A 12396-nucleotide genomic window follows, 5' to 3' on the forward strand; every position below is an offset into this window, starting at 1 on the left:
TGACTAGGAGGAAGCCTTCCTTTAAACTATAATTCTGAGAGTTTAAGGGGTACCCTGGGGTAGTAGAAAGATCCCTAGTTTTGGGGTCAGTCACATACATCTGGCTACCAATTCTGTCTCTGCTACTCCCTAGCAATGTTGGGTGACCAACGAATATGCTGTCTGATGTAGGACACTTTTGAGAGTGAAAAGAAAGCACTAACCAGCCAAGGTGCCAGGGCAATAAATTGGGACTGTTCTTGACAAGTTGGGATACGGCCACCCTACAGCCATATAGCCTTGGTTACATGCTTGGATAAGTTTCTGTCTCTATGAACCTCAATTGCTTCATCTGTGAAATGGGTGTAGTTCCTGAACTTGCCCGGTTGCTTTGGTTGGGATGATTGGTGGACCAAGAGCATCCAGCAGAACAGAGGACAATGCATTGAGTCTGGGTAGTAAGAAGGTTCCCCTCTTCCACCACAAAAGGAGGGTAAGATAAATGTGGATGAAGGTAGGTTTGTAAACTGTAGAAGGTGTATGTCAGGAGGTCCTCTTCAGCATGGCCTAAACTGAACTGTTCTTACTTTACACAGAGTTAAAATGAAACAAGCACACACGAGAAGGAGCCCAAGCTCTTTAGTCAGCCTTGCTGGGTCCAGATGCTGGCTCCTCTGCGCAGTGGCTGGCTGGGTCTGAATCCAAGTTCTATTACCTGTTAATTGTTGGCCCTTGGGCTGGGAAGCACACGATGCTTCCATTTCTTTTTCTGTAAAATTGAGATTGGGTTACTTTCCTCAGAGGGCTGTTGGGAAGATGAAATATGAAGAGTGTACTCTACCACAGTGACACTCAAAGCATGGTCTGTGGGCTAGTACCAGGCCAAGAACTGTTCATCACCTCAGTCCACAATAAGTACAGGAGTTTCAGGAAAGCAGTTAGAAACATTTATAGGCTATTGACTTTTCCAGGACATCCAAACTCATGACTGGGGGACTCCTTGTGGAGCAGGCAGGGGTTTGTTGAACTTGGATAATGAGGCATGTGTGGTGTGATACACTGGCCACACACAGTAGAACCACTTACTAGTTTGCAATGGGTTGAAAATTTAAGATAATTAAATAAAACCTATTCTTAACCCCAGATAATTGAGAAGCACCATGTTAGAACAATGCCTGGTGTGCAATTCGTTCTCAATAAACATAATCCTCTTTATTAATCAGGGAAAAATCATACCATGACTTATATGTTTAAAATTAGGCTACGTAGGCTTTCAAAAATCTCTACTATACATTAGCAATATTTTAAAATATCATTAAAAGCTAAAATCCTGTTCAATGTTAAATGTAAAATAAAATGTCTGGCTAATTTTATTTTTAAATTTTTTTGTGGAGACAGAAAATGTTACTTAGGGATGTGTAAAGTCTAAAGGCATTTTAAAAACAAAATGCTATGTATATGTTTATACCAACTCTATTCTTGAATTAACAGGGTGATCTTGATGTTGAAGGCGGTAGCTGGGGACACATCAGGCCACTTGTAAAAGTGGGGAACAGGGGCTCATGTACAGGCTGTTGACTTCCCTTTAAAAACAAAGAATGTGGGTTAACTGAGGTTTTGCTTTTTAAATTTAATGTTCTAAGGAAAATAACCTCATCTTTTCAATACTAAAGCAGCAGTGTGGGTTGAAAGCTTAGTGAAACATGTTTATTTGAATTTAGAACTAAAAAATAATTTAAAAAATAGCATAGCCTGACCCTAAAAGACCTTTGCTTATACTCCAGGTTTATCTAACTTATCACTGGGGTCAACATTGGGATTATTTGGTTTTTCAAGAAGAACCAAGGTAAAAACTTAGATAAACTACAAATACTTTACAGAAAGCTTACATTGGAAAGTTCTGGCTAAATTCAGTATTTTGCTCAGCAATCATGCTTATAAAAGTAGCCAACTCACAGTTACCCATGGCAAAGATGGAAGCCTTTGGTATTGCAAAACAACATTTGATCCAAAAGTTACTCACATTTGATTCTGGAGGGCATTAACGAGAAACCTTTTGAAAATAAAATTTTGCAGACTACTTAGACAAAGATTGAAATGAGTCACAGCTGGGTGCGGTGGCTCACGCCTGTAATCTCAGCACTTTGGGAGGCCGAGGCAAGCAAATCACCTGAGATCAGGAGTTTGAGACCAGCCTGGCCAATGTGGTGAATCCCTGTTTCTACTAAGAATACAAAACTTAGCCAGGTGTGGTAGCACACACCTGTAATCCCAGCTACTACTCTGAATTCAGGTGGGAGAATCACTTGAGCCTGGGAGGCAGAGGTTGCAGTAAGCCAAGACCACACAACTATACTCTAGCCTGGGAGACAGAGAGAGACTCTATCTCAAAAAAATAAAATAAATAAAATGAGTATGAGACAGTTTATATCACATTATTTTCAGTAAAAAGAAGAGTCAGCAGAGGATTATGTTTTGTTTTGTTTTTCAAAACAAGGTCTCACTCTCTTGTCCAGGCTGGAATGCAGGGGCACAATCATGGCTTACTGCAGCCTCAACCTCCTGGGCTCAAGTGATCCTCCCATCTCTGCTTCCTGAGTTGATAGGACTACAGGCACATGCTACCATGACTGGCTAATTTTATTTTTAAATTTTTTGTGGAGACAGGGTCTCAGTATGTTGCCCAGCTGGTCTCAAACTCCTGGGATCAAGCAATCCTCCTCCTTCAGCCTCCCAAAGTGGTAAGATTACAGGCATGCAACCACACCTGGCCCAGATTGAGGATTTTAAAATTCCATTTTATAACATAATTAAAAATAACCCATGAGTTCATATTGATTCTAATGAGATAGATAGATAAGATAGATAGATAGATAAGATACATTTGGTAGACAGGTAGATATGTAGCTAAGTAGATGGATGGATAGATGGATAAATGGAAGGGAAAGGTCTTTTAGAATGCCAACTAATAAATGTAGAAAGAGTGACAGAAAAAGCACCATGTGGAAGCCATCGTTGTCACAAATAATTCAGACAAAATTCAACATTGGCTTCTAAATGAATATATGGGTGAATGTATGGGTGGGAACAATATATTTGCATGGGCAGAAAGTATCTTCTTGTATTAATTAAAAAGAGAGAAATTGTATCTTTACAGTAGAAGAATCTGGCAGACATCACTCTAACCAGGTGACTGGAGTTAACATCAATAATGGGACCAGTAGACACCATTGTCTCTTGATGTAAAAGGCAAAGACCATGACATCACTTCGGTGTTATTTCTCCCTGGCCCCACCCAAAAAAGAAAAAAAAAAAAAAAAAAAGCCAAACCTGGATCAAATCAACAGAAAAGTCCAAATTGAGAGCGTTCTATAAAACAACTGGCCTGAACTCTTTGAACATGACAATGACCATTAAAAGTTTAGAAAGCGTTTCATATTAAATGGAAACTTAAAAGACATAACAATTAAATGCACTGTGTGATCCTGGATTCAAAAGGATATAATAAGGACAGTGCTGAGACAATTGGTGAAATTTGAATAAGAACTGTGTAGTTGATCATAAGTTGTATCAATGTTAAATTTCCTGAATTTACTCATTCTATTATATAAGCGAAGGTCCTTTTTCTTAGGAAATACACATTGATGTATTTAGGGTAGAAGGGCTATGATGTCTACAACTCACTTTCAAATGGTTTAGTGAAAATGATTTTTTATATATGTATATATATATAAGTATACATGCACACACATCATATACACATACATTATATGTAACGATATACACATTATAAACACAGGTATACACATATAACCTATATATGATCCTGGATCAGAAAACTACCAACTATTTATCCGAGAGAAAGCAAATGTAGGAAAAAAATGTCTAGTGAATCTAAATGCAAACTCCATAGTTTATTGTATTATTGCTGTAACTTTTGTATAGATTTAAGTTTTCTCAAAATAAAAAGTTAAAGACAAACATTAAAACTTGCCACAGCTCAGCCCACAGAGAAAAGAATCCACATCTAGATAAGCAAGCGTTGACTATATGTGGTGTTATAAAAATCATCAGACAAGTTTTAACTTTGTGAGTATGGTTTGCACAGCTCCCTCCAAGGGCTCAAATCTAGCTTTAGGCAGAAATATGCATACCTCTGTGGAGAATGCATGTGGAGTCAAGTGCTGTGCAGAACCTGGACCCAGAATGCAGGTAGATCCTTGTGGCCACTCCCTTCAACAACAATGGAGTGAATGATACTGTCCCGGAAATCTGGCTCATCAGTGATTCTGCATTTGGCATTACTATGCTTTGAAAAATCACATAATGCTGTATCTTACCTAGATGAACAAAAATAATTTTATTAACAGAAGGGACCTGGATGATGCTGTTCGAGTGATAACAGAGCAGTTAGGAGTGGATGCCTGTGTCTCCTCCGACACTTGAAGCACAAAGTGCTGCCTCTTGCTGCTTAACAGAAGCCATGTAGAAGGTCCCAAAGTCTGTGTTTTGGTAGAAATTCATTTTATATAGAAGGCTCTTTTTTTTTCTTTCATGATAAGCAGATGTTTCCACCTGGTGGTGTGCCAATCAAGTTTATTCTGGTGTGCACTTTCCTGACATGAAAATCGGCTAACTCCTCATCAGTTTTCTTAAAGACCTGGCTTAACTCAACTGAGTGCCAATAGTGAACTTTTTAAGAAAGCAACATCACAGTTGCTACCTTTTTTTTTTTTTTTTAATAAGATAGGGTCTCACTCTTTCCCAGACTGGACTGCAATGGTGCAATCATGGCCCACTGCAGCCTTGACCTCCCAAGCTCAGGCAATTCTCCCGCCTCAGCCTCCCAAGTAGCTGGGATTACACACAGGTGCATGCCCCTACCATCCCCCCTCCTCCAACTTTTTTTTTTAGAAACAGGGTTCCACAATGTTTTCCAGTCTGGCGTCAAACTCTTGGGCTCTAGCCATCCTTCCGCCTCGGCCTCCCAAAGTGCTGGGATTACAGGCGTGAGCTACTGCATCTGACCTTGTTCCTGTTTGTAAATGTAGTAACCAAACATACAAGCAACCAAGTGAAGGATATTGATTCTACACTTTTTCACCTCAAATAGGAAACAGTTTCAAAAAAAAAAAAAAAATCACCTTGACAATTTGAAATCAAGTTGAGAAATGGGGAGGTCTGATTTGACAAAACAGAAGTTAAAGTCTCTTTAAAGTTCTACTGAAATCTGCAAATTTTATTTGCTAAGTGTCTTGTTTTTCTTTGTTATTTTATAGTGAATATGGTAAAAATGAGGGAACATTGTATTCTCCACTTTTCAAGGGTTCTTGCCAATGGGCACTACTCACTACTAGCAAGAATATAGCAAAACAATCACTGGCAAACATGCTGGTAAAAGTGTGAATGATACAAACTTTCTGAAGTTTGGTACATATGTCAAGGTTCTTAAAATGTTCCCATATTTTGGCTCAAAAACTTATCTTCTAGGAATCTACCCTATGGATAGAACTATAAGTTCCAACAAAAATATATATTGAAATATATTTTTGCAATATGAATTATAATATCAAAAATGGAGGCTGGACATGGTGGTTCACGCCTGTAATCCCAGCACTTTGGTTGGCCAAGGCAGATAGATCACAAGGTCAGGAATCTGAGAGCAGCCTGGCCAACATAGTGAAACCCCATCTCTACGAAAGATACAAAAATTATTCAGGTGTGGTGGCACTTGCCTGTAGTCCTAGCTACTAGGGAGGCTGAGGCATCAGAATCACTTGAACCCTGGAGGTGGAGGCTGGTTGCAGTGAGCCAGGATCGTGCCATTGCACTCCAGCCTGGGTGACAGAGTGAGACTCAAAAAAAAGGGAAATAAGCTAAATTCCACAGAGTCAAATTTTGCTATATTCATTCAATAAAGTATTAAATAGCCAACGAAACAGTATTTCCAAAGATAATGTAATGATGTGGGGTGGCATGGCTTAGGTCTGTGTTCCCACCCAAAGCTCAGCTCCAATTGTAATCCCCATAATCCCCACGTGTCGAGGGAGGAACCAGGTGGAAGTGATGATTGGCTCATCGGGGCGGGGCGGTTTCCCACCTAAATCTCATCTCAAATTGTAATCCCTATAATCTCCATGTGTCAAGGGAGGAAGCAGGTGGGAGGTGATGATTGGATCTCGGGGGCGGTTTCCTCCTTGCTGTTCTCGTGAGAGTGAGTGAGTTCTCACGATAGTGAGTGAGTTCTCACGAGAGCTGAGGGTTTTACTGGGCGGTTTTCCCTGCTCTCGCTCGCCGTCTCTCGCCTCCCGCCATGATTGTAGAATTCCTGAGGCCGGCAGCCGTGTGAAACTGTGAGTCAATTATACCTCTTTTCTTTATAAATTACTTAGTCTCAGGTATTACTTTATAGCAGTGTGAAAACAAATTAATGCATAAGGTAAGTAAATACTCATTTTTTAATATTAAGTGAGAAAACTTGCCAAAAATTCGTAGTATTTTGTAAGCACATTTGTATCTTTAAAGTTTTGAAATTAATAATCAAAATGTTAATAGTTATTTCTGAGTAGTGTGATTTTCACTGATTTTTAAGTTTTAAAAAATTTCCAAATTGTGTGTAATGAGCCTGGGTTAATTATAAGGTCCTGAAATTACAGAGAAGTTAGTGCCTCTTTCAGTTAAGAATGAACTTGTAAATTTATATTTTATTTATGAATATATGCCTTATCTGTCCACAAAGAAGCTCCAAGCTTCAGTATCTTTACTGCAGACACTCCTTTAGTATATGAGTTGAATGGTTGTTCAGAAAAGTTTGGTATCATGGTTTGAATGATCTTTTCATTGTTCCTCTTCTTTAGCAATAACTGGCAAATCCCAATGTATTCCCATTAAAAAGACAGGCCATGCGCGAACTGGATTTAGTTAGGCACTCTACATACAAAAACCATTTTTGAATGACACTCTTAGGACAAGTAAATAATTATTCATTTCTAAACCTTTGAAATTTTTAAAAATAAATACATAAATGTCACTGCCACAGAGTTAGCAGTGTTGAATACAACCCACTTTGTGTCAATGCAGCTTCTAAAGTGCCGCAATAAAGGTCTACTCTATATCAGATCTAGCTTTTACTAAAATTACGGCTCCTAAATTGCACCATGGGTCTAGATTTGCTGCCACATGTTTTTTTGGGAGGCACCTGAAATCAGTTATCAGGCAATGAGAAATGGTTAGGCAAACTTTCCTGAGACACTTGGTGTTTCCCAGATTGTAATGATGTTTGAGCTTCTGATTTACATGTGTGGGGGCAGAAATGCAGATGACAATTATTGTTTCAGGTTTGAAACAATAACTCATTTTGGTGGAATTTTGACTTCCAAGTCTTTCTCAAGCAGCTGGGCTGCAGGGTGAGGACTGGTAGGTAGACTGTATCAACAAGCCAGCCCAGCCTGCAAGCTGCAAGCCCAGGGAGGAGGACAGGTGAGCTGTCTGTAGGTAGCTTTTTGTTCTCCTCCTTGCTTCCTCACTTTTGTTCTCTCTCCTACCCCTAGAACATGACTCCAGCTTAATAGATTTCCTGACTACTGGTTTTTGGAATGAAGATAACATTTTTGAGAACAAGTTCTGTATTGTGGTCATGAATACATGATTAATATCACTATTGATTTCATCAGTGCCAGGAGCCTCTTCTTTAAGGCTAGGCTTTTGAGTAGGCAGCTGCCCAGGTAATGTGCTTTAAAGAGCTCTGGGAAAATCCTTGATGCAAAATATGTTCCCTATTCATGTTTGAGGGGCCAGCATTTGTAATTTATTCATACAGATATCTTGTGCTCTTTTCTTGAGGTCCTCTTTAAGATAGTGCATTTTTTTTTTTTCCTGGCTATGCTCTATGTTTACAGCAGATAGTGCATTTTTATAAAGGTGCAAAACATGAAGTCACCAACACTTCATTGAGAGTCAGTTTATCAATTGCTTTCTCCCTAACAGAAGAAGCAATATGATACCATGCGTGGTTTGAGGGAGTGGGTGTTTTTGATGTTTGGAATGGAAGAATTCATCCTTAATAAACATGACAGAATCTTCAACAGTAAAGATATTTTGACAATCAGGTTGCATAATAATATCAAATCATAATAAGTAAATCTCCCAAATCCTAAGGAAAAAAAAAGGTGAACAATAGCACATTGAATGTGCCTTTAAACCATTCAACTTGGTGCAGTCAGATACACAAATTTAATACTATTTGATCACTAGTTTTGCTTTTTAAGCCAAATCATCCCTCAAGTCCTCCTTAAGTAAGAATTGGTTGAGGGATCCTGGAAGATGTGACTTGGAGTTCATCGTTTTTGGGAGAAGGAAGTTGAAGCAGGAGACCTGCTCGGTAAAGAGAAGTGTAACCTGCTTAAGTGGCTAAGGGAGTTTTTGAGGGCAGCCAGGTCTCATTCATCAGAGCCTGGCTAAACATGGTGTCTGGACCATAATGGAAGAATAATCAGTGTTGGTTGAAAAAAATGAATGGCTTTCATACTGAGTGTTAGCTGAACAAGTTGAATTCTGTTTGTTCTTGGTGTTAATCCTTGTTTCAGGCAAACAACTGTCACTGACATCTCGACATCAAAACATTCAGGTGTAGTTTAAACTTTTAGACAACTGATTAGAGACTACGCACTTATGTGCTAAGTGTGCTGATTTTTTTCTCTGCCTGTTCTCTGCTTTAATGTAGAAAGTATCTACTATAGGTAGGGCCCACACCTACTATTTTCTGGCCCAAGGCAAGAGCAGGAGTGGAGGCCCACACATCACATGTCTGAATAAACTATAGGTAAAACTATAAACCAAGCTAACAAAGAGTTGAATAAAATGTGTTAGTCTCCCACCTTAACAGTCCTCCCTAATTGCCTGGCAGGCTTAAATTGGATTTAGATTTTTTGGACTCTCAGAGTTTTGTGCTGAACTGTGGAGGCATGGGGAGAACTGTCTATGCCCACAGCCCCCACCTGGAAGAGCCTCATGTATGCAAGTAAAGACATCCAGAAGGTACAAGCAAGCCTGCCACCCCTCCCTAGCCTCAATAACGAGCCCTCTAAGGCCCAGCGCGATTCAAACTGACCGTGTTGCCTGGTGCTGTCGCTCTTTTGAGGGTGGACTTGGGCCACAGGCCCATCCAGGTTCCTGAAGTGGGCTGAGGCCTTTGTGCAGGCCATTCTGGGATCCTGGGCACATGGAATAGTCTAGATCATTGTGTCTAGATCTTTAATGTGCATATAACCCACCTGGAAATCTTACCAAAATGCTGTAAATCTGGGGCAGGGCATTTCCAACAAGCTCCCAGGTGATACTGATGCTGCTGGTTTGAGGACCTTACTTTTGGCAGCTAGTGCCCAGGAGGGATGGGCTCCAGCTGGATCTGTTCTCCTGGCGCTCAGACTCATGGAAACCACAAGGTCCAGGAGAGCTAGAAGGGCATTCTCTACACTGTGGGTCCCAGGCAGAGGCCTCTTGCGCCTTCTTTGCCCACATCCTCATTGCATCAACGCGCTGTGTTCCCACACTGCGGCACCCGGGTCCTCCCCGCCACTGCGCCAGCGCCAGGCTTTGACCTCCCACCCACTCTCCAAGTCAGGTTTCTCTTGGCTCCTTTCTCTGCCTTCTTCCCCCTCCTTCCCCCGCTTTTCTCTTATGCCAGAAAACAAATGTAAAGTAGCATTTCAAAAATATTAAAAATGAAGGCTGATGAAACCCTGTTTGTGTTTTATGGGACTGTCAGCAAGCAGTAACAACACTCGCAGACACAGCCTCTCCAGGCCTTGCCACTGTTTGTGAACAGAACTGTATCTGCTCACCCATGACCCGAAATCAGGATTTCCAAACACAAATATTTGCTGGTTTCGAGCAGACTGGGTTTTTTTCTCCCGTATTTTTATTTTGACAAGGCTATTATGAAAGCTGCTATTTCATTATCTAAAGGAATCAAATCAGCTGCTAAAAATAAACCCTGCAAGTTTTTATTACCAGCGGGGAAACACCTCCCCGGTCCCCGCCAACCCCCCCCACCCCATCCCCCGCCTGTTTCTGTGATGAAGCTTAATCCTTCAACTTGTGTTCAACTATTTGCACTACTTTTGAGTTCTTTTCTTCTTTCCAAGGCTGCTTTTCACTATTGGCCTGAGTTATTTGAACAGGTGGCTTTGCACAATCTATGCTAATGGGAGGCTTTTGTCTGCTTTCAGATTGCACAGGGAGCCATGTAAGGGACAAATGTGTCTGTCCTGTTAAACTATTCACACCTGTCTTGAAAGCCACCCTTTGCTGAACTAAAATCCCATGCCAGAGGTCTTCCTCTCTAAGGGGCACATGCTCAGCAAGGAAAAGACCGCAGCACCCGTCTTTCTTTTCTGGGGCCCATGACAGGCAGCCCCAAGGGGACTGTTCTGTGGCATGTGGCCCAGTGCCCCCTGGTTCCATGGGAAGTGAGTGGTCATTAAAGCTCCCCGCTGGGAAGGCCAGGAGCTGGGTGCAGGTGGACGTGCAAGGCTTCCGAGGGGACTTCGCTAGGCCACAGCCACTGGCCTGCACCGGGTTCCCCAACCTTCTGTCCCGGGCCCCTTTCCGCTGGAGCGTCTGGCCCTGGGCCGGGCGGGAAGCCGAGCGCGCGGGCTCCTGCCGCAGAGGAGTGCCTGGCGCGCGATCACAGGCGGGCGCCCCCGGACGCTCAGCGCGCGCGCTCCCTGGCCGCGGATCACAGGCGCCCGGCACTCCGCAGCGGCCGGCCCGGGAGCCCGCCTGCTCCCTGGAACGTGATCACAGGCCAGGGCTCTGGCCCTGCGGGCAGGGAGGGGCACGAGCCCCGCTGGTGGGGAAAGCTCTCACTTGCTGGCTCGTTCCCACGGGGAGGTCGGACTTCTTCCACCTCTCCTGCAGGGGGTGTGCGCCACCGGTGGGTGGGAAGGGGGCGTGAAGAGGAGCGTTTTGCCCGGGCCAAGGCGCTTCGGTGGAGCGGTGCGGACACAGCCAGCCATGGCCACGTGGCAGCCACCTGGACCTCCTCACCAGGGACGCACCATAGGTGGGATTTTCTAGAATTTCTTTTTTTTTTTTAAAGGCATCTACAGCCTGTTAGTTCACCGATCTGCAGGAAAGAAAATGAAGCGCACAGGGAATAGGCAAGGCAGGCCTGGATAGAGTTTAAAGGGATCTGGTCCTCCAACAAAAGTGGGCATGATGCTGCCTGGTTCCCTCCCGTCCGCCACTCCCCTCTCGCGCAGTTCGTGAGATCCTGAGCGCCTTCTCTCGTATAAGCCGCCAGGAACCCAGGGCAGTCGTGTGTGTACACGTCTGTGTGCTTGTACACATGTGTGTAAGCACACACAATCACAGGTAACCTTTTGGGACTCTGGGCGCTGCAAGGAAGGCGGACTGATCACTCGTTTACCTGCCCTGATGGTCCACTCCTTATCTCTATAGGAGGTCAAGGGAGACAGGCGGCTGGTTCCCATCCAGTGGACAAAAGCCACAAAACTGTGGGGATCGAAGCATCCCCTCGATAGATATGCACTAGGCATCACCTGGTGACTAAACCAAATGGAATGTCTAGAAAACGTGTAGTGTTGTTTTTCGAATTCGTGTAGGAGATGGGATTCATAGAATACAATTTCATCTTAAAGTATTAATGAATTCAGGGTGGCTCTCCTTCAGGGGCATTTGCCTTGTTAATAAAGCACAGTGGTTACAGGCGTCCTGGTGCTAGTAGGGGGAACTGTGTCTGCCTTTCCAACATCCATCCATCCCTTGCTCTCCCAATCAGTGACTGCCACTTGTCTTGAATTGGCTGAGGCCAGTGGTTCATAAACCTGGCTGCACATTAGAATCAGCTGGAAGCTTCGATTCCCTCATGTCCAGGCACTCCTACACCTATTGACTTGATATCTCTGGAATAAGGGGTGACTCTGATCACAGAATTGGGAACTACCGGTCCACACCATCAGAGGAATCTCTTCCCCTTGCTCAAAGAGGAGCAGTAGAGGCCCAAGCCAGTCAGCACATGGGAAGGGAATTCAGGGAGGGGTGTACTGGAAAGGAGGAAGAACACATCGAAAACCCAGACATAGGCAGCACACTGTTAAAAAACAGTAAGTGTCGTGCCTGTAATCCCAGCTACTCAGGAGGCTGAGGCAGGAGAATTGCCTGAACCCAGGAGGCGGAGGTTGCGGTGAGCCGAGATCGCGCCATTGCACTCCAGCCTGGGTAACAAGAGCGAAACTCCGTCTCAAAAACAAAAACAAAAACAAAAAACAAAAAAAACAAAACAAAAAAAAAACAGTAAGTGCTCCAGAAGCCAGAGACAGAGGGTCCGTGATGGAAGGCGGCAGACAATGAGGCTAGAAGACAGGATTAAGAATTTTTGTTAAGAATTCTAAC

Source organism: Saimiri boliviensis, chromosome 16 (assembly GCF_048565385.1).
Source record: "Saimiri boliviensis isolate mSaiBol1 chromosome 16, mSaiBol1.pri, whole genome shotgun sequence".
In the NCBI taxonomy this organism is placed as follows: domain Eukaryota; kingdom Metazoa; phylum Chordata; class Mammalia; order Primates; family Cebidae; genus Saimiri; species Saimiri boliviensis.